Source organism: Hylobates moloch, unplaced genomic scaffold, assembly GCF_009828535.3.
Source record: "Hylobates moloch isolate HMO894 unplaced genomic scaffold, HMol_V3 SCAFFOLD_4, whole genome shotgun sequence".
NCBI lineage: Eukaryota > Metazoa > Chordata > Mammalia > Primates > Hylobatidae > Hylobates > Hylobates moloch.
In genome coordinates this window covers 109,349,466-109,373,894 of record NW_026652279.1, presented here as the reverse complement: position 1 = coordinate 109,373,894, position 24,429 = coordinate 109,349,466, and the positions used below count along the sequence as shown (strand labels likewise).

Here is a 24,429-nt window from a genome sequence, read left to right as displayed (position 1 = left end):
TATTTAGCTCCAAAAGAATTGTTGAAATTATATAGGGAAAGAGGGTAGAGAATAAAGAAGTGCCTGAAGTTGAGACTTAAGATTCCTCAACATTTAGAGTTTGGGTAGGAATGGAGTTCAAGAAAGAGCAGAAGGAAAAGTAGAAGGGATATCAGGAGAGCATGAGGTCAGAGAAGCCAAGAGAGAAATATTGTTCAAGACGGAAGATGTGGCCACCATTATGAGTTCTACTGACTGTTGAAGTAACTATGGGAGCCATCAGTGGCCTTGACAAGAGACATTTCCTGGGATGATGATTGGAACCTAGACTAGAGCAGATTGAGGAGACAACCAGTAGTAAGGCTACAGAAAAAAGGGAACACTTACACACTGTTGGTGGGATGTAAATTGGTTTATCCACTGTGGAAAACAGTTTGGAGATTTCTCAAAGAACTTAAAACAGAACCACCATTGACTCAGCAATCCCACTACTGGGTGTATATCCAAAAGAAAATAAATCATCCTAACAAAAAGACACATGTTCTCATATGTTCATCACAATACTATTCACAGTATCAGAGAAATAGAATCAACCTAATACTCATCAACAGTGGATTGGAAAAAGAAAATGTGGTAATATATACCATGAAGTACTACAGAGCCATAAAAAGAATGAAATCATGTCCTTTGCAGCAATATGGGTAGAGCTGGAGGCCATTGTCCTAAGTGAATTATGCAGGAGCAGAACACCAAATATCACATATTCTCATTTATAAGGGAGGTATTAGGTACTCATAGACATAAAGATGGCAATAATAGACACTGAAGACTACTGGAGGGAGGGGTGAAAGGGGGAAGAGTTGAAAAACTAACTGTTGGGTACTATACTCTGTACTGGGTGATCATCTGTATCCCAAACTTCAACATCATGCAATATAACCTAATAACAAATCTGTACCCCCTGAATCTAAAATAAAAGTTGAGATAATAAAAAAAGGTGTTCATTATCATTAGCTATTAGAAAAATTCAAATTAAAATTACAATGCAGGCTGGGCGCGGTGGCTTATGCCTGTAATCCCAGCACTTTGGGAGGCCGAGGCAGGTGGATCACGAGGTCAGGAGATCGAGACCATCCTGGCTAGCATGGTGAAACCCTGTCTCCTCTAAAAATACAAAAAATTAGCTGGGCATGGTGGCGGGCGCCTGTAGTCCCAGCTACTCAGGAGGCTGAGGCAGGAGAATGGTGTGAACCTGGGAGGCGGAGGTTGCAATGAGCTGAGATCGCGCCACTGCACTCCAGCCTGGGCAACAGAGCGAGACTCTGTCTCAAAAAAAAAAAAATTACAATGCAATATCACTACACGTCTATGTGAATGGCTAAAATAAAAATTAGTGACAAGACCTAATGCTAGCAGGTTGCAGGGAAACTGAATTACATTGTTGGTATGCATGGGTGAGAATGTAAAATGGTACAGTCACTCTGAAAAAGTTAAGCAATTTCTTATAAAACAAAATATGTATAGTACACCTCAGAAATTTCACTCTTAGGCATTTATTACAGACAAATGAAAACTTACATGCACACAGAAAACTTATACACGAATATGCATGAATATGCATAGCAGCTTTATTTGTAATCGCCAAAAAGTAGAAAAAACCCAGATATTATTTTTACAGGTGAATGGTTAACAAACTATAATACACCCATACCATGTAATATTACTCAGCAATAGAAGGGAATGAACTATTGATACTAGCTACAATTATATAAATCTTCAGAATTTATGCTGAGTGAAAAAAATTAATCCCCAAAGATTACATACTGTATAATTTCAAATACACACACACACATATATACATGCATATATGTATTTTTTAAATGATAAAATTTTAGAAAAGGAGCACATTAATGGTTTCCAGGGCTTAGGGAAAGAAAGTTGGGTGGGGAGGAGATGAGAAGGAGAAAAGGGTCAGGAAAGAATGAGAAGGGGGGCGTGTTTATTAAATGGCAACCAACTGGAGGGATCATAGTGATGATGGAATGGCTCTGTATCTTGACAGTGGTGAAGGATACATGACCCTATACATGTGGTAAAATTAAGTACAACTAAATAGATGCACGTGCACACACATGCACAGGACAAAAAGCTACTCAAATCTAAATAAGATCCATTGATTATATGAATATCAATATCCAAGTCATGATATTGTATCATAATTTTGCAAGATGTTACCATCGGGTAAAGGGTATATGACATTGCTAAGTTTTATTTCTTACAATTGCCTGTGAATCTGCAAATTTCTCAATTAAAAATTTGATTTATAAAAAGGAAAAAAAAGAAATTACATAAAAAGAGGGGCAGGGAAATTAGGTAGAGTGGGAGGGGATGTGAAGTGTGGGGTCAAGAGGAAGATTTTCTAAAGATAAAAAGTACTCGAGCCTCTTCTAATACTATTGGAAATAATCCAGTGGGGACAGAGAGAGAAATGATGAGGAAAGAGAGGGAGGGAGAGGAAAGAGAGGGAGGGAGAGGAGAGAGAGAGAGGGAGAGAAAGAGAAAGAGAGAGAGAGATATTAAAGAAGAGAAGTCCTTGAGAAAGAGATGAGTGATGAAGAGAGGAACCCCAGTGGGGGAACTGAGCTTTGAGAGCAGGAGGCACATGGCTTCCACTCTAATAGGAGAGAAGGAGAGGGATCAGTTAGGCAAGGATGCAGGCAGATTTGGTGGTGGGAAGATGAAGGATTTTATTTCTGTTTTCTGAATGAAATATGTGGTGGAGACCTTACATGGAATAGAGGGGAAGGAGATGGTGAGAAAAGTCTAAAAGAGTAGGTATGAAGGTTGTAGTAGCCAAGGATATCCAGTCCTAAACCCTGGAATCTGTAAATGTTACCTTACATGGTAAATATTTTGCAAATGGGATTAAGGATCTTGGCTTGGGAAGATTGTCCTGGATTACCTGAGTAGGCCCTAAATGGGATCACATAAAGGGAAGGCAGAGGGAGATTTGACACAGACACTGTGTTAGGCCATTCTTACATTGCTATAAAGACATACCTGACAGGAGTAATTTATAATGAAAAGAGGCTTAATCGGGTCACAGTTCTGCAGGCTGGACTGGAAGCATGATGCTGGCATCTGCTCAGCTTCTAGGGAGGCCTCAGGAAGCTTTCAATCAATCACGGTGAAAGGTGAAGGGGGAATAGATACACCACATGACAAATGCAGGAGCAAGTGAGAGAGAGTGAGGCTGGAGGTGCCACACCCTTTTTTTAAAAAAAATTATACTTTAAGTTCTGGGGTACGTGTGCAGAACGTGCAGGTTTGTTACATAGGTATACACGTGCCATGGTGGTTTGCTGCACCCATCAACCCATCATCTACATTAGGTATTTTCCGAATGCTATCCCTCCCCTTGCCCCGCACCCCCTGACAGGCCCTGGTGTGGGAGGTTCCCCTCCCTGTGTCCATGTGTTCTCATTATTCAACTCCCACTTATGAGTGAGAGCATGTGGTGTTTGGTTTTCTGTTCTTGTGTTAGTTTGCTGAGGATAATGGTTTCCAGCTTCATCCATGTCCCTGAAAAGGACATGAACTCATCCTTTTTTATGGCTGCATAGTATTCCATGGTGTATATGTGCCACATTTTCTTTATCCAGTCTATCACTGATGGGCATTTGGGTTGGTTCCAAGTCTTTGCTATTGTGAATAGTGCTGCAATAAACATACATGTGCATGCGTCTTTATAGTAGAATGATTTATAATCCTTTGGGTATATACCCAGTAATGGGATTGCTGGGTCAAACACACTTTTAAATGACTGGATCTCATATGAACTCAGAGTGAGACTTCACTTATCAAGGGGATGACCCAAGCCATTCATGAGGGATCTGTTCCCATGCATCACCCACCAGGCCTTACCTCCTGCACTGGGGGTTACAATGCAACCCCCAGTGATTTGGGTGGAAACAAACATCAACACTATATTAGGCAAATAGACGAGAAGGTGGTGTGACGATGGAGAAGAGGGGGGCTACCAGCCAAGAAATATCACTTGCTACCAGAAGCTGGAAGAACTGAGGGATGAATTCTCTTCTGGAGCCTCCAGAAAGAATGTGGCCCTGCTGACACCTTGATTTTAGCCCATCAATACTGCTTTCAGACTTCTGGTCTTCAAGCTGAGAGAATAAATTTCTTTTGTTTAAGCCACTAAGTTTTTGGTAACTTATTGCAGCAGGCATAGGAATCGAATACAAAGGTACTCTACACTTGTATTTCATTCAGTAGCTCTCTGTAAGACACTGTGGGGTGTGAAATAATTTCTCCTAGGATAGTCAGTCACCTAGTACTAATTAGTACTTTTGTTAGTACTGGTTAGTACTGGTACTAATAATCTAGCTAAACTAAAATAATCTAGTTTTCTGTGCTGCTAATAATTTCCAAATTTCTCACACACACACACACACACACGCACACACACACACACACACATTTTTTCTCCCTGCAAAAAGTACAAATTTTTGAAGGCAAGCAGCTGCTCTATAGGTTTTTTGTTTTTTTCCAAAGTGTTCCTTTATTGTGCTTAGAACAGTACTGGGATGTGACAGATACTAAAAAACTAGTATTTGAATTTAAATGAAGTAGTCATTTAAGTATGCGTTTAATTTTGTTTTGGTTCATATATAAATCTATGGTCTTTTGGCCTGTGAATTTTGGGGAAAAGGATGTCTATTGCACTGTAGTGTTGACAGAATGAGACAGTGGATGGGAAAGTGGCTGTCCATGGTGGTGCGTGAGCTTGTTTTGACATAAAGCCTCCTCTGTCTAGGGCTTCACAACTCCTGTTCTAATGCATTTCCTTGGGACAGAACTGTGTTTTCTGAAGACTTTACAAAAATTCTTTTATGAAACAGATTTGGTAGTGTTGCATATTTTACTTTTTGAGTCAGATAATTTGTTTCAATTAATTTATTGTTGATTTTTCTTCACTTAATGGGATATACATACAGATTTTCCTATACTTAATAGAATATGTTCTGCTTTCTTAATTCCTGGGGCACTTTGCTTTTTTTTTTTTTTTTTTTTTTTTTTTTTGAGATGGAGTCTTGCTCTCTCGCCCAGGCTGAAGTGCAGTGGTGCGATCTCGGCTCACTGCAACCTACAACTTCTGGGTTCACGCCATTCTCTTGCCTCAGCCTCCTGAGTAGCTGGGACTACAGGCGCCCACCACCACACCTGGCTAATTTTTTTGTATTTTTAGTAGAGATGGGGTTTCACCATGTTAGCCAGGATGGTCTCGATCTCCTGACCTCATGATCCGCTGGCACTTTGCTTTGATCTTCCACTTCCTCCTTAATCTAGGCCTTCACTTCTAGTCTGGTTTATTTACCAAGTAAGGAAATGTTTTAAAAACACTTATATGAGAATGTAGAATTGACACACAAAACAAACAGGGTGTGTTCTCGAGTAGATTATAATTCATTTATCTATCCATTTATTAATCCATCTATCCATTATCCATCCATTTTGACAAACATTTTTCAAATACTTATTGTGGTCCAGGCCCTATATTATGGGTATAATAAAAATAATAATATTAGTAATAATAAAACATGCCACCTCTTTCATCAAGAAGTATACACCTGGGGAGGTAAGGGAGAGAAATGACTATCGTATTGTGTGCTTTTAGTGCTATGGTAGAGATGAGAACATGCTGCTTTAGCAGCATGGTGGAGGGCCATCTAGCCATCTAGTCAGGGGCAAAGGAGCTGGGAGAGGTGAAGAGAGCACAGAGGAAGTCAATCTCAATTGTGAAGAACCATAGATTAGTTGGGTGAGAGCTATTCTAAGCATAACACAATATGGCACCACCCGACCGGAACCATTTTTCCAGATAAGGTACAGTCTCTTGGTACTCCATGGAGCCTTCCTTGATTGACGTAACCTAAAGTTACCTCAGTCTCCTCCAGTCTCCAGAATGTATGCTATGTATGGTGTCTTTCACATCTGCCCTGCACAGCTTGGTGTGGTGGGAGCACCAGGGTGTGGTTGAAAAGACTGGGGTTGAGTCTTCCTCCGCCTATCTGCCAATGCCTCTTGACGCACATGCCTTTTCACTCCTACCTTCCCACTTTCTATTCCAGCCATTCTGACCTACTCAAAGTTCCTTCATGTGCATTTCTCCATAAATTCCTGACCTTTGCAGGGGCTAATTGCCTGGTCAGGTGAGCCCATGTCCTCTTCTCCCATCTTGGCATGGCTAACTCCTGTGTATCAAACTCTAGTATTTTCTGCATAATATTTCCTTGATATCTATAGTTAGATTCCAGTGTGCTGCTGCAGAACTGCAAGCATCCCTCTGCAGTGCACTTATCACAGCAAAAGACAATTGTCCTTGCCACTCTTATTCTCCAGTAGACCTTGAGCACTTTGACAATAGCGACCATGGCCTGTTTATCTTTGGATCCCAAGTAACTTGCATAGTGTCAATGACATGATATGCATTCAAAACATAATGGATGAATGGGCGACTGAAATAGGCAACAGATTGGCTGTTGTTTCACTGAGTTGGTTGTTATTAGTAATCTTTACCCAGCACCTAATAATACATTTTTTCTTATGTAGGCTCAAAAATACCCTGCATTTAATCACATACAAGATCACTATACTTAAGGATTAAAGAATGTCTATTCCATTGCTAGAAATTTAGTAAAATATATTCTAGTTATAGACGACATGGCTTAAGAAACTTTAACAAATATAGAGTTGAAATTAGGTAGAAAAACACAATCTGTTGATTAGATCTAATTCTACTGCTTGGAACAAAGCTTTTGATTTTAAAGAACTCAAGGGGTATTATGCAGTGTATTTCTGCTGCTGAGAAAGTTAACTTACATTAGGTAAAGAAGACCAATATATGATGTAATGTCAGGAGTAATTAAATTGATGATGACAAAATATCTTTCCGGTTTATCTTTTATTGAAATGAAACTGTTGTTTTAATCCCCCTTTGAGATAGAGTGGGAGTGGGGAGGGCATGATGTCTCATTTTCTGGGTAATTTACTTTATGAAATATGTCATTTTCAGTGGGACCATTTGTTAATTACCAATAAGGGATTTGAAATGCCTAAAATTTAAAGTCATAGCAGTTGGTTTGTTTTAAGAAATAAGTCACCTTGCAGGCTCTGATTAGAAGATGCTCTCAGTACTCAGAGAATTGTTAGGATCTCCTCTGGGAGCTTGTTAGAAATGCAGAATCTGAAATCCCAGCACTGCTCTAGGCTATCCATGCTAAGATTTTAGTTCAACCATTCTGTACCACCCACCACCCCCATCTCTGGGCCTTAGTTTTCCATCTGTAGGTTGGATAGAGTGGGGTTAGTCACTAGGTTCTTATTCCTGAGCTTGAAGAGACACTGAAGTGGAGGGACTCTTGGGAGGGAGAGAGCTATGTCCATGCCAGATACCTGGCAAGTGCTGGGCTGAACATCATGGAGTTTGTATCCTGTAAAATGCAATACACATGCAAAACTGTTCTGTCAGTTGATGAAATGCCAGACCAGAAAAGGTGACATTTTTTCCTTTGGAGTGCTATACTGTGATGGCAGAGGTCATCAGCCATCAGTTATGGACAACAGGGAGCTGAAGTCAAAGGAGAGAGAGCAAGAGAGTAAGGGCATGTGAGCTCAGGGCAGAGCAGCTGCAATGACCTGGGAGGACAGGACCAAGTTAGAACAATGTGGAAGGAACCAGAGCCATGGGGCTTAGTGAAGCAGAGATTTAATAGGGGCAGAGCAGGGCTGTCTGACAATTTGAGGGGTGTAAAACTGCAAGAGTGAGAGAGTGTTTGATCCATGGGAGATTTCAGCATGAGATGCAAATGGAAACCTCAGTGCAAGATTTTCCAGAAGAGCTGATGAGAAGGGGATAGACTCAAGGGATATCTGACAGCTTGAATCATGAAATGGACAGAGTACTGAAGTATACTTCAAATCAATCCTCTCTGCTCTCTGTGTGTGGGGTGGGAAGGAGCAAAGGAAACAGGGTACTATCTTTTTGGGCTACATTAATAACAGCACACTCACCTTGCTTTTTCCTCCACAGAGTCCTCATTGGATCTATCCCAGTGACTTCCACCTAGTCTTTACCGGTCTACTCATGTTAACTACCATTAAATATTTGCCTGGTCTTGATGTGCCTCAAATCTTTTTTCATTTAATGCTAGCCTGAGAGCTCCGGAGTCTTTTGTATTTCACTTCACCCTCCATATCCCCCTGTTCAAAAATGCCACAGTACATCTCACAGGTGCTGCCTGGAACTGACAAACAGCTGTTCAGTTAAGCTGTTCCTTTTCAGTCCCATCTCTTGCCAAATTTTTACAAGAGCTACAGACGTGCAGATAAATCAGAAATGATTGAAAAGCTAGCATTCCAAATAGTGCCAAAAAACAACAAAAATAAACTAGATAAGTGAAAGATAGCATAATTAACCCTTGCACAATGTGGAGGGACTGAGTCACTTGTCACCTCTGCTGGGACCTCTGAGAGAAACTGATCCTCAGGGGCTGTTGTTACCTATTTAGAGGGGACATGTTGTCCATAGTGCCCCATTTTTCCTTAATCTCAAAAGGATTGGCTTTAGTCCCTTTAAATTTAGTTGTTTGAAATGTTCTGTAGCAATGTTTCTTAAGAAGTCTCTGACTTTTTCATTGTGAAGATGCTGTGGTATAGAAAAATCAACTTTGGGTCTGGAGTTGGAAGACTAGGTTCTGACTCACTAGCTAAGTGCCCTTAGGAAGGTCACTTAGTCTTTTTGAGGATCTGTTGTCCTGCAAAGTCTGTTCCTTCCTCCTGGGCACATGGTTGCCCAGCTAAGGACTACATTTCTCAGCTTCCTTCATAGCTGGATATGACTGGTCTCATGACTAAGTTCTCACCAGTGGAATATAAGGAGAGGTGTTGTTTCAGAAAATTGCCTACCCTAGACTCTCTCCTCCTTCCCCTTCTCTTGAGCTGGATCCTGGACCTACGGGTGATCCAGATTCTATGGTGCAGATGAGAACGACTTCCCTAGGAACAGCAGACCAAGAAGATGAAGGAACCTGGTTCCCAAGATGACTTTGTGAAGTATAGCTTTCCCACCAGCTTGGACCTCTCAGCTCCACAGGATAAAATGGGAGAGGAACAAATGTCTGTCTTATTTAATCCTCTGTATTATTTGCCTTTATATGATACTTGCTTAGTCTTAGCCTTAGTTAATAGAACATCTGTATCTTTATTGGTAAGATTGGAGAAATCATATGTAACTTGCAGAGCTGTTGTGAGGGTTAAGTCACATGATATATACAAATGTTTTACAAATTGTTAAGTACTATGACAATGCTATCTTTTGTAGTTGCTGCCATTCATTGCATTTGTAAGACCATGAGGTGGAGCATGGCAAATGATTGGATATAAGGTGAGTACCAATAATCAAGTCTCTGGAGGGGCATGCAGCACTTCTGGTGGTCTATCTCCTGCCCCTGCAGGGAAACATGGGTAGGTATGATTAGAGAAACATGATGTTATTATAGTAGAATGATTTCTACTCCTTTGGGTATATACCCAATAATGAAATTGCTTGGTTGAATGGTAATTCTGTCTATATATATATATATATATATATATGAATATATATGTGTGTGTATATATATATGTATTATACTTTAAGTTCTGGGTACATGTGCAGAACGTGCAGGTTTGTTACATAGGTATACACATGCCATGGTGATTTGCTGCACCCATCAACCCGTCATCTACATTAGGTAATTCTCCTAATGCTATCTCTCCTCTAGTCCCCTACCCCCCAAAAGGCCCTGGTGTGGGATGTTCCCCTCCCTGTGCTCGTGTTTTCTCATCGTTCAACTCCCACTTATGAGTGAGAACATGTGTTGTTTGGTTTTCTGTTCCTGTGTTAGTTTGCTGAGAATGATGGTTTCCAGTTTCATTCATGTCCCTGCAAAGGACACGAACTCATCCTTTTTTTATGGCTGCATAGTATTCCATGGTGTATATGTGCCATATTTTCTTTTTCCTGTCTATCATTGATGGGCATTTGGGTTGGTTCTAAGTCTTTGGTATTGTGAATAGTGCCGCAATAAACATACATGTGCATGTGTCTTTATAGGTGAATGATTTATAATCCTTTGGTTTTATACCTAGTAATGGGATTGCTGGGTCAAATGGTATTTCTGGTGGTAGATCCCGATGATTTGCCACACTGACTTCCACAATAGTTGAACTAATTTACACTTTCACCAACAATGTAAAAGCGTTCCTATTTCTCCACATTCTCTCCAGCGTCTGTTGTTTCCTGACTTTTTAATGATCACCATTCTAACTGGCATGAGATAGGGCAAAGACTTCATGACTAAAACACTGAAAGCAATGGCAACAAAAGCCAAAATTGACAAATGGGATCTAATTAAACTAAAGAGCTTCTACACAGCAAGAAAAACTATCGTCAGAGTGAACAGACAACCTACAGAATGGGAGAAAGTTTTTGCAATCTATCCATCTGACAAAGGGCTAATACCCAGAATCTACAAGAAACTTAAACAAATTTACAAGAAAAAAACAAACAAACAACCCCATCAAAAAGTGGGAGAAGGATATAAACAGACAATTCTCAAAAGAAGACATTTATGTAGCCAACAAACATACGAAAAAAAGCTCATCATCACTGGTCATTAGAGAAATCAAAACCATAATGAGATAATTCTGTTTTAAGTTATCTGAGAAATCACCAAACTGCTTTCCACAATGGCTAAACTAATGTACTTTTCCTCCAGCAGTGTATAAGTGTTTCCTTTTCTCCACAACCTCACCAGCATCTGTTGTTTTTTCCCTTTTTAGTAATAGCCACTATGACTGGTGTCAGATGGTATCTCATTGTGGTTTTGATTTGTATTTCTCTAATGATCGGTGATGTTGAGCTTTTTTTGATATGCTTCTTGGCTTCATGTATGTCTTCTTTTGAAAAGTGTCTGTTCACATCCTTTTCCCACTTTTTAATGGGGATGTTTGGTTTTTGCTTTTAAGTTTGTGTAAGTTCCTTATAGATGCTGGATATTAGACCTTTGTCAGAGGCACAGTTTGCAAACCTTTTCTCCCATTCTGTAGGTTGTCTGTTTACTCTGTTGATAGTTCCTTTTGCTGCTTTAGTTTAATTGGGTCTGATTCATCAACTTTTGTTTTTGTTTCAATTGCTTTTGGCATCTTCACCATGAGATCTTTGTCAGGTCCTATGTCCAGAATGGTATTTCCTAGGATACCTTCCAGGGTTTTTTATTTTTTATAGTTTTTGGGTTTTAAATTTAGTTCTTTAATCCATCTTGAGTTGATTTTTTATATATGGTGTAAGGAAGGGGTTCTGTTTCAATCTTCTGCATACGGCCAGCCAGTTATCCCACCACCATTTGTTGAACAGGGAGTCTTTTCCTCATTGCTTGTTTTTGTCAGCTTTGTTGAAGATCAGGTGATGGTAGGTGTGTGGCCTTGTTTCTGGGTTCTCTATTCTGTTCCATTGGTCTATGTGTCTGTTTTTGTACTAGTACCATGCTATTTTGGTTATTGTAACCTTGCAGTATAGTTTGAAGTCAGGTAATGTGATGGCACACATATGTTCATCGTAGCACTATTCACAATAGTAAAGACATGGAATCAACCTAAATGCCCAGCAGTGGTAGGTTGGATAGAGAAAATGTGGTACATATACACCATGGAATACCAAGCAGCCATAAAGAAGAATATCATGCCCTTTGCAGCAACATGGATGGAGCTGGAGACCATTATCCTAAGCAAATTAACATAGGAACAGAAAACCAAATACTTCATTTTCTCACTTGTAAGTGGGAGCTAAACTTTGAGTACATATGGACACAAAGAAGAGAACAACAGAATTCAGGGCCTCCCTGAGAGTGGAAGGTGAGAGGAGGGTGAGGATCACAACTACCTATTGGGTACTATAGTTACTACCTGAGTGACAAAATAATCTGTACACCAAACCTCTGTGACATACAATTTTCCTATGTAACAAACCTGCACATGTACTCCTAAACCTAAAATAAAAGTCAAAAAGAAAAAAAAAAATGGAGAAGCACAATGGCCTAATGCAAAGGCTTTGATTCACACTGCCTGATTTGAATTCAGGACCTGCCACTTACTATCTCAGGCAAGTTATTTAACCTCTTTTTTCTTTAGTTTTCTTAGCAAAATGAGGATAATAATGATGGCACCCTTGTTGGGTGGTTGTAAAGATTAAATGTAAAAGAGGATTACTGCATGTATAAATGATGCTGACAACATGGGAATCACTCCATAAATGTTATTAATATTTGTATTATCTATATGCTTACAGGAAAGGACAATAGAAGTGGGAGATATGAGGTACATAAATGGATAAGCAGCTTCTTCATCTTAGATTCACTATAGTTAAGACAACTTCAATGTCTTTATAGATGACTTACTAGCACCAAGGTCCAAAGTTCCTTTTCTTCTCAACTTTCGCTACTATACCTTAGTTCTAATGGCTCTAAGAGGTACATTTTTTTTTACATTTCTAAAATTGGGATGCATCTTAAAATTGATAGTGTTGTTGGTGGGAGTGTAAATTAGTTCAACCAGTGTGGAAGACAATGTGGCGATCCTTCAAGGATCTAGAACCAGAAATACCATTTGACCCAGCAATCCCATTACTGGGTATATATCAAAAGGATTATAAATCATTCTACTATAAAGACACATGCACACGTATATTTATTGCAGCACTATTTACAACAGCAAAGACTTGGAACCAACCCAAATACTCATCAATGATACACTGCATAAAGAAAATGTGGCACATACACATCGTGGAATACTATGTAGCCGTAAAAAAGAATGAGTTCATGTCCTTTTCAGGGACATGAATGAAGCTGGAAACCACCATTCTCAGCAAACTAACACACAAACAGAAAACCAAACACTGCATGTTCTCACTTATAAGTGGGAGTAGAACAATCAGAACACATGGACACAGGAAGGGAACATCACATACTGGGGCCTGTCGGGGGGTTAGGGGCAAGGGGAGAGAGAGCATTAGGACAAATACCTAATGCATGCGGTGTTGATAGGTGCAGCAAACAACCATGGCACATGTATACCTGTGTAATAAACCTGCACGTTCTGTACAGGTATCCCAGAACTTAAAGAAAAATTTTAAAAAATATTGACCGTGTTTTACAATTGCCATAGACCAGGCAGGAATTGTGATGTAGTTGTCATTGCCTGTCACTGCATACACAAACTAGATCATAGCTACTCATACTGTTGTTACTGCAATGAACTCATGTACCTTGTCAGTTTAGTTGCCATTTTAAATATCTTAATAAGAATTACACTGATATTTGGCATTGAAATGATAAATTATGAAAACAAGTAGACATGGAAACAGAACAGCAGCATGTGTATTTGATATTACTGAAATAGATATTTCTAGTTGGAGGCATAATTCCTTATTCTTTTGAAGAGCAAAAGCCGAGTATAATAACATCTAAGGAAAGAAGATTCCCTCAAGTAGGTGAAGCTGTGTTATGTTTGTGGAGATACCTGTACAAGGATTGTGGACCCCATGTCTACATAAGTAACTGAAGATGGAGAAATTATAAAACTCCTCAGTATACATGAAAAATGTCAAAGCCACGGAAACTGTGTGTTGAAGAGAACTATGATTATAGCATTAAATCACTGAACAACAATTTGTCAGAAACTTCTTGCTAACTTTGAACAGAGAAGTTATTAATTTCTAGCAACATATGATTCAATTGAGGGAAAATGTATGAATTAAATCGGAAATGCTGATGAAACCTCAGTGGTTTTTGGCATGCCTAGAAATTTATACTAATGGTACTTAAGAGATAAAGCACTTGATCATGGATTGGAAAGCACCGTATCCTTTAATAATACACATAACTGCACTGGTCAAAAGTCACCACATTTAACTGAGTCCACAAAAATACATCAAATAATGAGATATTCCTCAAAGAGGAAAGAAATGGATGAATAGGTGATGGTTAAATTGGTAGAGTACTGGCATGAAGTCCCATTTGTCTATTTTTGTTTTTGCTGTATTTGCTTTTGAGGTCTGTATCATACATTCTTTGCCTAGGCCAATGTTGGACATCCCAATGTTCACATTCGCACTCCAACCAGAATTTCATGGCCTTCCAGAGTTCTTATTCTCTTACGCAAAATGTTTTCTTTGCTTCAAGGAAGTCTCCAATTGCCTTAGTTCCTCTTTTCCATTTTCCTTGCCAGTTCATGTCTCCCCTCCTTTGTCCACTTCACCATCCAGTCTGACCCCACGGCACATCTCTTCAACTACTCTCCTGCTGGCACCTTCAACTTTCCAGTACTTTCCCTTTAATCCCATGTCATAGTTGTTTAGCTAATTGTCAACTTTGTATCAATATGCTTTAATTTCTTCTTTAAAAATTAATTACAATATGTGATATGATTAGGCTTTGTGTTTCACCCAAGTTTCATCTTGAATTGTAATCCCCATAATCTCCACGTGTCAAGGGAGAGACCAGGTGGAGGTAACTGAATTACAGGGCCAGTTTCCCCCATGCTGTTCTGGTGATAGTGAGTTCTCATGAGATCTGATGGTTTTATAAGTGTTTGGTAGTTGCTGCAAGGAAGATATTTCTTTTTTTTTTTTTTTTTTGAGACGGAGTCTCGCTCTGTCGCCCAGGCTGGAGTGCAGTGGCGCGATCTCGGCTCACTGCAAGCTCCACCTCCCGGGTTCACACCATTCTCCTGCCTCAGCCTCTCCAAGTAGCTGGGACTACAGGCGCCCGCCACCACGCCCGGCTAATTTTTTGTATTTTTAGTAGAGACGGGGTTTCACCGTGTTAGCCAGGATGGTCTCGATCTCCCGACCTCGTGATCCACCCGCCTCGGCCTCCCAAAGTGCTGAGATTACAGGCGTGAGCCACCGCGCCCGGCCTGCAAGGAAGATATTTCTTTATGTGTCTTTGAGCTTGTGTGCAAGAATCTGTCTAGAGTATAATAGAAGTGGGATTGCTGGATGGCAGGATATACACCTATTCAAGTTTACTAGGTATTGCCAAATTGCCTTACAAATATACCAGTGCTGTATGTTGATTTCTGTCATAGAGAAGCTTTAAATATTAAAGAAACCAAGTTTATCAATCTTTTTCTTTATGAATTTGTACTTTTCAATGTGTTGTGTAAGAAACCTTTTCCTACCACAAGGTCATTAAGATATTTGACTATATTTTGTTCTAAAAGCTAAAATGTTTCTTAAAAAAATTTTGTCATTTGATGTACTTATATTAACTTTTGAGTATGGGATGAAGTTAGAGTATAATTTTATCATTTCCCACATTGTGGGCCCTTTGTCCTAGCACACTTTATTTCATTCCACTGGTCTACATGATTATCCCTGTTCTCACACTTTAAATTCTTGTAGCTTTATAGTTTGTCTTAATTTCTGACAGGGAATCAAAGGTTAGTGACTCATGGTGGAATCAAGGGTTAGTGACTCATTGTTATTTATTTTCTTCAAAACTGTCTTGGCTATTTTTGGCCTTTTACTCTCTCGAATGAATGTTAGGATCAAATTTTATGAAAACCTCTGTTGGGATTTTGATTAAAATTGTGCTGAATTTATAAATAAGCTTGAGGTAGAACTTATATTTTTGTGATACTGAGGGGGACATCTTACTAAATAGGGTCTTGCTCTTCAGCATGTGATCTTTGGGCCAGTAATATTGACATCACCTGGATGCAGCATTTTGGGTGCCATCCTATTCTTACTGAATCAGAATCTGCATTTTAGCAAGAGCCCAGATTTGCCTGTACATGAAAGTTTGAGAAATATGCTTCTAAAGGCATCTCTCCCTTCATTCTATGAGTTTCCAATCACCTTAGGCTTATATTTATATTTTAATAAAACTCACATTAATGAATTGGCATGTCCTAAGTGTGTGTCTTGCCACAGTGTTTTTGTTAGCTGTGTAACAAGAAATAAGCAGACAACACAGTGGGACGTGTTAAAAACATCTCATCATTTTCACATAATAAAACATGGACACTTTTTCATCTGATGTTCATGGGATAATAAATATTGTCTGGTGTTAGAAGTCAATAAAAAATATAGCTATTGATTTAGGGTTTGGATGTCATTTTTCAAACCTCCCTCTCTACTAGATTATCTTGAGCAGAAAAGACACATGCTAAAACATCTATCATTTTAATAAAGATACCCCAACCTCGGACTCTGACTCCATCTCGTTATCTTCCACTGTCATTGTCTCCCTTCACTATCAAACTCTGTGACAGATATGTTTGTGCTCCTGGTGCACACTTCGTTAACTTCCAGCCTTCTCAGGCTTCTAGTCTCTATCATTTCATCAAAACTGCTGGAGTTTGGGTTACAGAGGACCTCCTAATATCCAAATCCTCTGGGCATCTCCCAGAGCTCACTTTACTTGACCTCCTTGCAGCATCTCTGCACCTTTTCACGATTCCCTAATTTCTCCTATATTCACAGCATTTGACTCAGTTCAGCTTCCAATCATCTTTCTTATACCCTTGCAATTCTCTCCTAACCAATATTTTCCTCTCCAGCCCATGCCTTCAACTCTCTATAAAACTTCTACAATTCTTCTAAGTGTAAAGCAGAACATGTTACTCGTTCACTTTAAACCACTCTGTAGGGCTCACAGATAAAACCTAAAACTTCTTGGGTCATCATCAGAGGGCCTTGTTGATTATGCCTGGCTGTCTTCACTTCATTTCCTTCCCATTCCCTTTCATGAGACTTATGTTCTAGCCAGTCTAGTTGACTTGCAGTTACCCAATAGACATTCCATTCTATTTCCTGTGTCCATGCCTTTGCATTTCCTTGCACCAGAGCTGTCCCTTACTCCTGTGTCTACGTATCAAGCACTTACTAAGCCTTTGAGATCCAGTCCAAATGTCTTTTCCTCTGTGAAACCTTCCATTCCCACCTAGACAGAGAATCTCTGCCACCTTGGGCTGCATTTTTATGATTTGCTATCACAGTTTACTGCAACTATTGTTTACCTTTCCTCCCCTACCAGCCTGTGAGCTTGTTGTGACTGGACTTACTCGTACTCATGTTTATATCCCTCATAAAAGCATATAGTTAGGCACTCAATAAATGCTTATTGCATGAACAAATGGAAGATTGAATCAGGCTACTAAAGGAGATATTTGCTCATGGTGTTTACTCTATCTGCTTGCAGTTGTTTCTGCTTCTGAAATTTCAGCACATCCTTCTGGGACCATTGCAAATTATTCCTCCTCTGGAAAGTCCTTCCTGAGATGCTCCAGTTGGAGGGAATCTCTCATCCTCATGTGCTTAAATACCAATTCTGGCTGATCCCTCTCTTAGACACTTCCCTCTTGCTCTGTATTTGAGTCTCTCTTGCTCAACCCAAGTCATTTGTAAGTTCCCCAAAGAAAGAGATTCTGCCTCATTCTTTTTCTTCCTTTCCCCAAATGCCCATCTCAGTGCTTTGATATGGGAGGTGCTTGATTGATGTCTATTAAAATGAGTCAACATTGTTTTAAGTCAAGCAACGAAGAGTTTTCCAATGAGAACATAAAGGACCTGTAGATTCCTAAACTGGTGAGAACATTATGTGGGTAGAGCACATGCTGTGATTATTAATGTCAGATAGGCCAGTCATTCCAGAAATCAGAAGCTGAATACTTGCTGAGAGAGAGGCTTGTGGAGGTTTGAAAAATCTACCTCCACAAGGAAGCTGCCCCATGGAAATGCTCTTAACCCACATAGGAGTATTTGGTATATCCTCTGTACTCTTATCCTGGGGCAGGAGCAAAAACTGCCTTTTCACTAAGCCCATCTAAGCTTCTGATTGGACTTTGGGGCTAAGCTTGGTGAAGCTTCTAAAAGGCTGTTCTTAGAAGATGTCAAAGGAGGTGATTAAATCTTCTTGAGCCATGGGAGACCGTGGGAGACAATGCATTCCCTCCGGCTCAGTTCCCTTGGCTGAAATACCACGATTGAAGAGTGTTCCTTTCTCGCTCCCAGAGGTCTTGGTATTCTAATCTCTGGTTAAATTAAGCATCACTGGAGAGGAAAAACAGCCTGACTTGGTAAAAACAATAAGCTTAAGTGGAACAACCTGAGCTTGTGGTACAGCGCATGCCTTCGGCAAGTAAACGAGCTCAGACCTCATCCTTATTCTGATCCACACTCCTGACTAGAAGGGGGGGCCCATTAAATATCAAATTTACCAACAATCAACATTTTCTTTGATTTTCTCATAAGGCATTAGAAATTTCAGTATTTTATTTTAATATGTTTTCATCATGTGCTGTTTCAAAACAGGCTTGAAAACAGGCCTGCAGCCCCAGCTCCTTTCTTGCCTGCTAAGGGAAGCAAGGTTGTGCCTAGCCCTGGATGACTCACACTTGGACCCTGATCATACCTGGGGTGGTAGTAAGTGATGACCTCCCCACAGTTCCTCTAACAACAGGATGGACGTCCCAGCAAGGTGACCTTTTGGCTTCTAGGACTTGAAAATGCTTATTAAAATATGCGGCATGAGACACGGCCATTCTGTGACTCAGAAAGGGTCATGTTTAATTTTTAAAATCCGTCAATACATTAAACCCCAACAAAGCATAGATGGACATTTCTCCTGTGAAGGCTAGAGGACAGCAGTGTTTCAGTTGCTTCATTTTTTTCCAAGTAGAAACAAAAGGAAAACATTAAAGATAAGTAGAAGAAAACTCTAACTTTATTCTTGTGGTCAGTGAGCTTACTGAGTACCCACTCACTTCCTGCACCAAAGAGGCATGTGTCCTTCTTCCATTGAAGTCAGAGTTTAGTTGGGAGAGACATTGTACCATATAAATGCAATGATTGAAGCTGTGTTGGATGTTTTCTGTTTGTCTTTCTAGCTCTACCTCCTTCTCTTTCTCTGATCCCTAGGAGGTTAATCACTACAAGCTGAATCAGAGGGCACTCTTGCCCTCTGGCTCCAGGTGGTGTTTGATCAAAGGATTGAACTAGCAAGAGATGGAAGGAAAGGAGGACTGTAAGGCTAGGGTGTTTATTTCTTGGCTCCTCCCTGATGGTCACTGCAGGTTAGATGAGTTTCTACTTACAGCTACAGCTTCTGTCAAGCGGTCTTCCCTTACAATTTCACTGACTTTCTCAGGATTTTGGCAGTTGTCTCTTCCCTCTGCTGCTTCAGACCTTGGAGGAAGAAACAGCTCCCTGATGTTGCTACTCTCAGGGTACTATACTATCCCTTGTCCCTTAATCCTGGCCAAATTTCGGAGAGTCCTGATATGGTTTGGCTGTGTCTCCACCCAAATCTCGCCTTAAATTGTAATAATCCCCACCTGTCAAGGGTGGGGCCAGGTGGAGATAATAGAATCATGAGGTCGGTTTCCTCATCTTGTTCTCGTGGTAGTAAATAAGTCTCACGAGATCTGATGGTTTTATAAATGGGAGTTCCCCTGCACAAATTCTCTCGTCTGCCACCACATATGAGACGTGAATTTGCTCCTCGTTCGCCTTCCACCATGATTGTGAGGCCTTCCCCAGCCACATAGAACTGTGAGTCCATTAAACCTCTTTTTCTTTACAAATTACCCAGTCTATGGGTATGTCTTTATTAGCAGCATAAGACCAGACTAATACAAGTCCCTTTATTAAGGCGTCCTCTAGTGCCCTCCCTGAGTGTGCCAATTGTTTTCTGCTAAGACCTTGCCTGATATAATAGGTATCTTGGAAATATAAGATGGGGCACTTAATACAGCATGTGGAAATTCTAGAAGGTATTTGGAGGAAGTCAGGCATGAAATAAATTGTGGGTTAGCTTAGTGGGGAGGAGATTTCAAGCAGCTGGAACTGAAGAAAGTACTAGTTTGTCATGGTTGAGACATATTGCTCCAAAGGCAAAGGCATCATTACCTATCTTGCTTATTGTTACAGGCTCAGCTTCCACTGAAGCCCCAGATACATCATTTGTGATCAATCACATTTGCCAAATAAATGGAAGAATGAAGGAAGGCAGGGAATTGAAGATGCTGGGGTATTCTGCAGAGTTCAGATGACAGGGAAATGGTTAAGCCATGGTAAAGAGCTGGGGTAGACAGAAAGGAACACATTAAAAATTATGTAGAAGGAAAAGAATAAAAAAGAACTTGGCGAATGATCAGATGAGTGGAATAAAAAATTCAAGAATGGCAACTACTATAAAACCTTGCTCATCATTTTTAATAAGCTATTTTCTCCTGTATTCTTTTGGGGTCCTTTTGCAACTTTCAATGATTCATTCATACTGAACTGTCGAGAATTCCTGCTAACCTGAGGCAGATTTTACTCTACATATTTAGATCTTCAATTTGATAAAATGCCCTGGGGACACCTGAGTTAAAAAGGACACAGATGTTCTTAATCCTTACCCTTTATTAAGACTCTCCTTCCAAAGCCCAGGCTCCTGGAATCAGCATTAAGCTCATGCCAAGAAGGCAACACCTTTTCCACCAAACAGGCAACATTTTCTGAGATGTTAATGCATTGCTTTTGAAAGAGTTCTTCTTTAAAATTTAAATACTTTAAACAATTTTTTAGATTCTTTTTCACATGAGTCTTCATCCTTCTTTTTACCAGTATTCACTGAAAGCCTACTGTATGCCAGACATGGATAGATTTGGGAATTACAGAGAAAAACAGACACAGTCCTTGCTTTAAAGAGCTTAAGGCAATTTCAGTTGTAAATACAAGACGGTATTACCTCCTGCACAGGTTGTTCCTGAAAATATCTGTAGTAGAGTGTTTGAAGTTAGGGGAACAAAGTTTATTATGAGAGAGTTGTGTGTACTAAGATGCACATGGTTGCAGAGAAGTGATATGGCCACAATTTCAAGTTGAAGTTCATGGTTGGGATGAAACATCTCTCTGAAGGTTTGTTAAAGCAGCCAGAGATGGATGAAAGTGCACCGAGAGGGCACAGTACTCAGTTTCCTGAGGTTAGGAAACCTGCTAAAATGAGGTTGCATCTGTGCTTAGTCTTAAAGGAGAATTAGTTTGCTGCCCTATGAGGTGGGGGATGGGGAAGGTGAGGTTTCTGTTAGAGTGAATGGTGTGTGCAAAGGTGAAGTGTGTGGGAGGCAGGTGAATGGCCATGGGCTAGGCAGGAGTCAGATCACAATACAAAATTGCCTGCTATTTTGTTTCCTTTTTCTATTAATTAGCTTGTATTCTATTATCAGAATAGTTCTTTTAAGTTTTTAAAATTATACAGAAAAATACAAGGTGAAAGGTAAGTTTTTCACACTCCAGTCTAACTCCCTAGAGGGATCAAAAAGCATTAAGACATTTCCATGTTTTCTTACAGATAATTTTTTTTGCATATCTGCCTGCACATTCATGTATTCCATATTTTGCAAGTAAGGTTTCAACCTAGATTATGTACTCTACGTAAAATGCAAAATTTTAAAATATAATGCCATTTAATTTCCATCTGACTGCTAATTATTGCATGGTATTCTACATTAGGAATCATCATAATTTAGTAACCAAACCAAATAAGGAATGTTTATGTCGTTTGATATTACAACACTATAGAAATTGGAATGGACAGATTCTTAAGAGTGGAATAGATAAATTCAAGGGAAGTAAGTAGCTTTAATTTTGACGTCCATTTCCATGTTATCTTCCAAAAGCTGAACCTTTTTATGCTCACATCCATAAATGTATGAGAGCACTGGATACTAGATTTTATTCAACTTGACAAATCTGAATGTTACTACACTTAATATTTCATAAGACTGGAAAATAGACTTTTAATAGTTGTCTGATAGGTGAACTCCTACTCATTTTCATTTATCCTGTCTCTCCCAACCAAATAATTTATTTAGGCATCAATATCTTCCACTTCTCATTTATAAATTGCAAACCCTAGTTAGAATAAAAACAAAGAAAATCTTTTTATTCTTTTTTCTTTTTCTTTTTCTTTTTTTTTTTTTTTGAGATGGAGTCTTGCTCTGTAGCCCAGGCTGGAGTGCATGGCATGATCTCGGCTCACTGCAAGCTCTGCCTCCCAGGTTCATGCCATTCTCCTGCCTCAGCCTCCCGAGTAGCTGGGACTACAGGCGCCTGCCACCACACCCGGCTAATTTTTTGTATTTTTAGCAGAGATGGGGTTTCACTGTGTTACCCAGGATGGTCTCAATCTCCTGACCTTGTGATCCACCTGCCTTGGCCTCCCGAAGTGCTGGGATTACAGGTGTGAGCCACCACGCACGGCCAAGAAAATCTTATAAGTACTAATTAAACACTTGTTATTTGACCATTTTAGTTTTATTCCCTATATTCACTTCCTTCAGGATATTTCTACAGCTTCTGAAATGTGTTTTTTTCCCCATCTTAAATACGTGAGTATTTTAAATTAGCTTACATGTTAATATTTCCCTTAGCTCATCTTTGCTGCTTTCTCTGGCATTTAACATAATTATTATTTTCTAGTTTTTCAAAGGTAATCTGGAAATGCAATTTCTGCATATGTTGTAGTTAGGGAGGCAGAAAATGAACAAGTGAAAAAGGAACCATATGATTTCAGGTGGAGATAAGTGCTATAAAAAATAAAACAAGGACAGGGTTTGAGTTTATGTGCCTTGGGGGATGTGGGTGATAAAGCTAGTGCTCAGATATGTAGTGGATGCAAGACCTTGAGGAGGCAACATCTGAGCAGATTCTGAATGATAAGGAATGAGACACACGAAGATAGGAGGGGTTGAGGGGTGAACCAAGTAGAAGTGTGTGCAGAGGGGTGGGAGGGAGCTTGGGACATTTGAGATCAGCAGGAAGACAGCTTGGCAGGAGCCTAGTGAGCAAGGGCAGGGCCACTAAGGGCCTGGCACCCACTGTAAGGAGTTTGGATGTGTCTGGATTGAAGGGACACCATGGGAAGGTGTTAAGCTGCAAAGTGACATGTGACATATTTTTAACAGGTCCTTCTGGTGACATGTGCTACCCTGGCTGCTTCCTCCTCTTTCTATCCCACTCAGCCTCAGGAGGCTTCTCCCTGCATAAATATACCACTTGACATTGTGAAGTTACCAAAGGTGAGGATTAAACTGCAACGATAGCTTTGCATGTGGTCTTTTGTCTCTCCTCCAAGTCCTTCAATTTATTACATCAGATGTAGTTTAATTATGCCAAGTCATTGAGTAATAGCTGAAGTATTTTGGATAGATCAGTTAAGAGTAGACGTCATTTGAAAACCACCACAGTTGTTTTAGACCATGTCCAAGTACAGAACTGGATTGCTTAACATTAACTGTTGCTTTGACTCTTCAGAGATGCCTGAAATGTTCCATTCCCATGTAACTTTAAAAGGAAAGCAATTTCAAATAAATCTTCCCTTTTTTTCTCTTTCCAATTTTTTACTATTTTTTTCCTTGTTTAAAAACATTGCCAATAAAAGTCAACTTGTGTGTGAATTATAATTAGAGATACAGTCTCTGAGGTTGCCAAATTATGTTCTTCACAGATCCATTAACATTTCCCCAGTTGTCTGTTGGCTGATGTAGATCCAGTTTCAGGAGGTCTTTTGGCTACTTCTCCATTTAGTCTCTGCACATAGGCTGATATGTATCAAGTTAATTGCGGGATAATTCTGTAATAAATGCGCCCCAGATGTTTTTCTCAGTCTCATGAAGCTTGTACTCTGTTCTCTTCTGCACTTGGACTTGTACTTACATCTTTGTCAACTTGCATAATGCATAAATATCAAATCTCTCACAAACAGTGCCCCTCCCCTTGCTGTAAACTCTAGATTAAAAAATATCCTTGCTGACTACATTGAGTTTAGTTCAGGAATTTTGATTAACAGCAAAAATCAAGTCTGGAAGACTTGTTTGTTTTGAACTAAAATCTGAGAATATACAACAGAATAGCCCAATCACACAGTGCAAATACAGGAAGAGTTTAGGATTGAGAGCGAAAGGGAGGTGGCAAAGGAAATGAAAGAGCAGTGCTCAGGCTCTAACTCTGCTGTCTTTTGCTATGTCTTACACGTTACTTTCTACACAACAGCAATTAAGTGGACCTACAGTTTCAAGATGATGCCAGCTATGCCTTTCACCTTGTTTTTACTCCAGAAGTTTGGAATCTGAGCTGACATTTTCTAAATCTCAAATGACAAACTCTTCGGCATCATGGGTGGAAATTTTTGTAGCAGTCTTTTACAGCCATAGCCTTTACCAGTGATCTACTGGTGACATATTGTTCACGTATTGTTTTTTAAAGGACACCCACCCTTAACCACCATCCCATTTAAAATTGCAACACTGCAGCCACCACTCCATACCATGTTCTTCTTTCGTTTTTCT

The 24,429-nt window shown here is 39.8% G+C and overlaps 1 long non-coding RNA gene across 2 annotated transcripts in view; it reads left to right on the top strand.

Annotated features, from left to right (window-relative positions):
* Positions 1-23,133, top strand: part of LOC131383395 (uncharacterized) — a 40,673-nt gene extending 17,540 nt beyond the window's left edge. The window contains exon 6 of one of the 2 annotated variants that reach the window (XR_009213385.1): positions 23,047-23,133. This is a non-coding gene — a long non-coding RNA (uncharacterized LOC131383395). Of the gene's footprint in view, positions 1-8,086; positions 8,182-23,046 lie in introns of those variants that run through there. The other variant, XR_009213384.1, reaches the window with a different exon arrangement.
* The last annotated feature ends 1,296 nt before the right edge of the window (positions 23,134-24,429 follow it).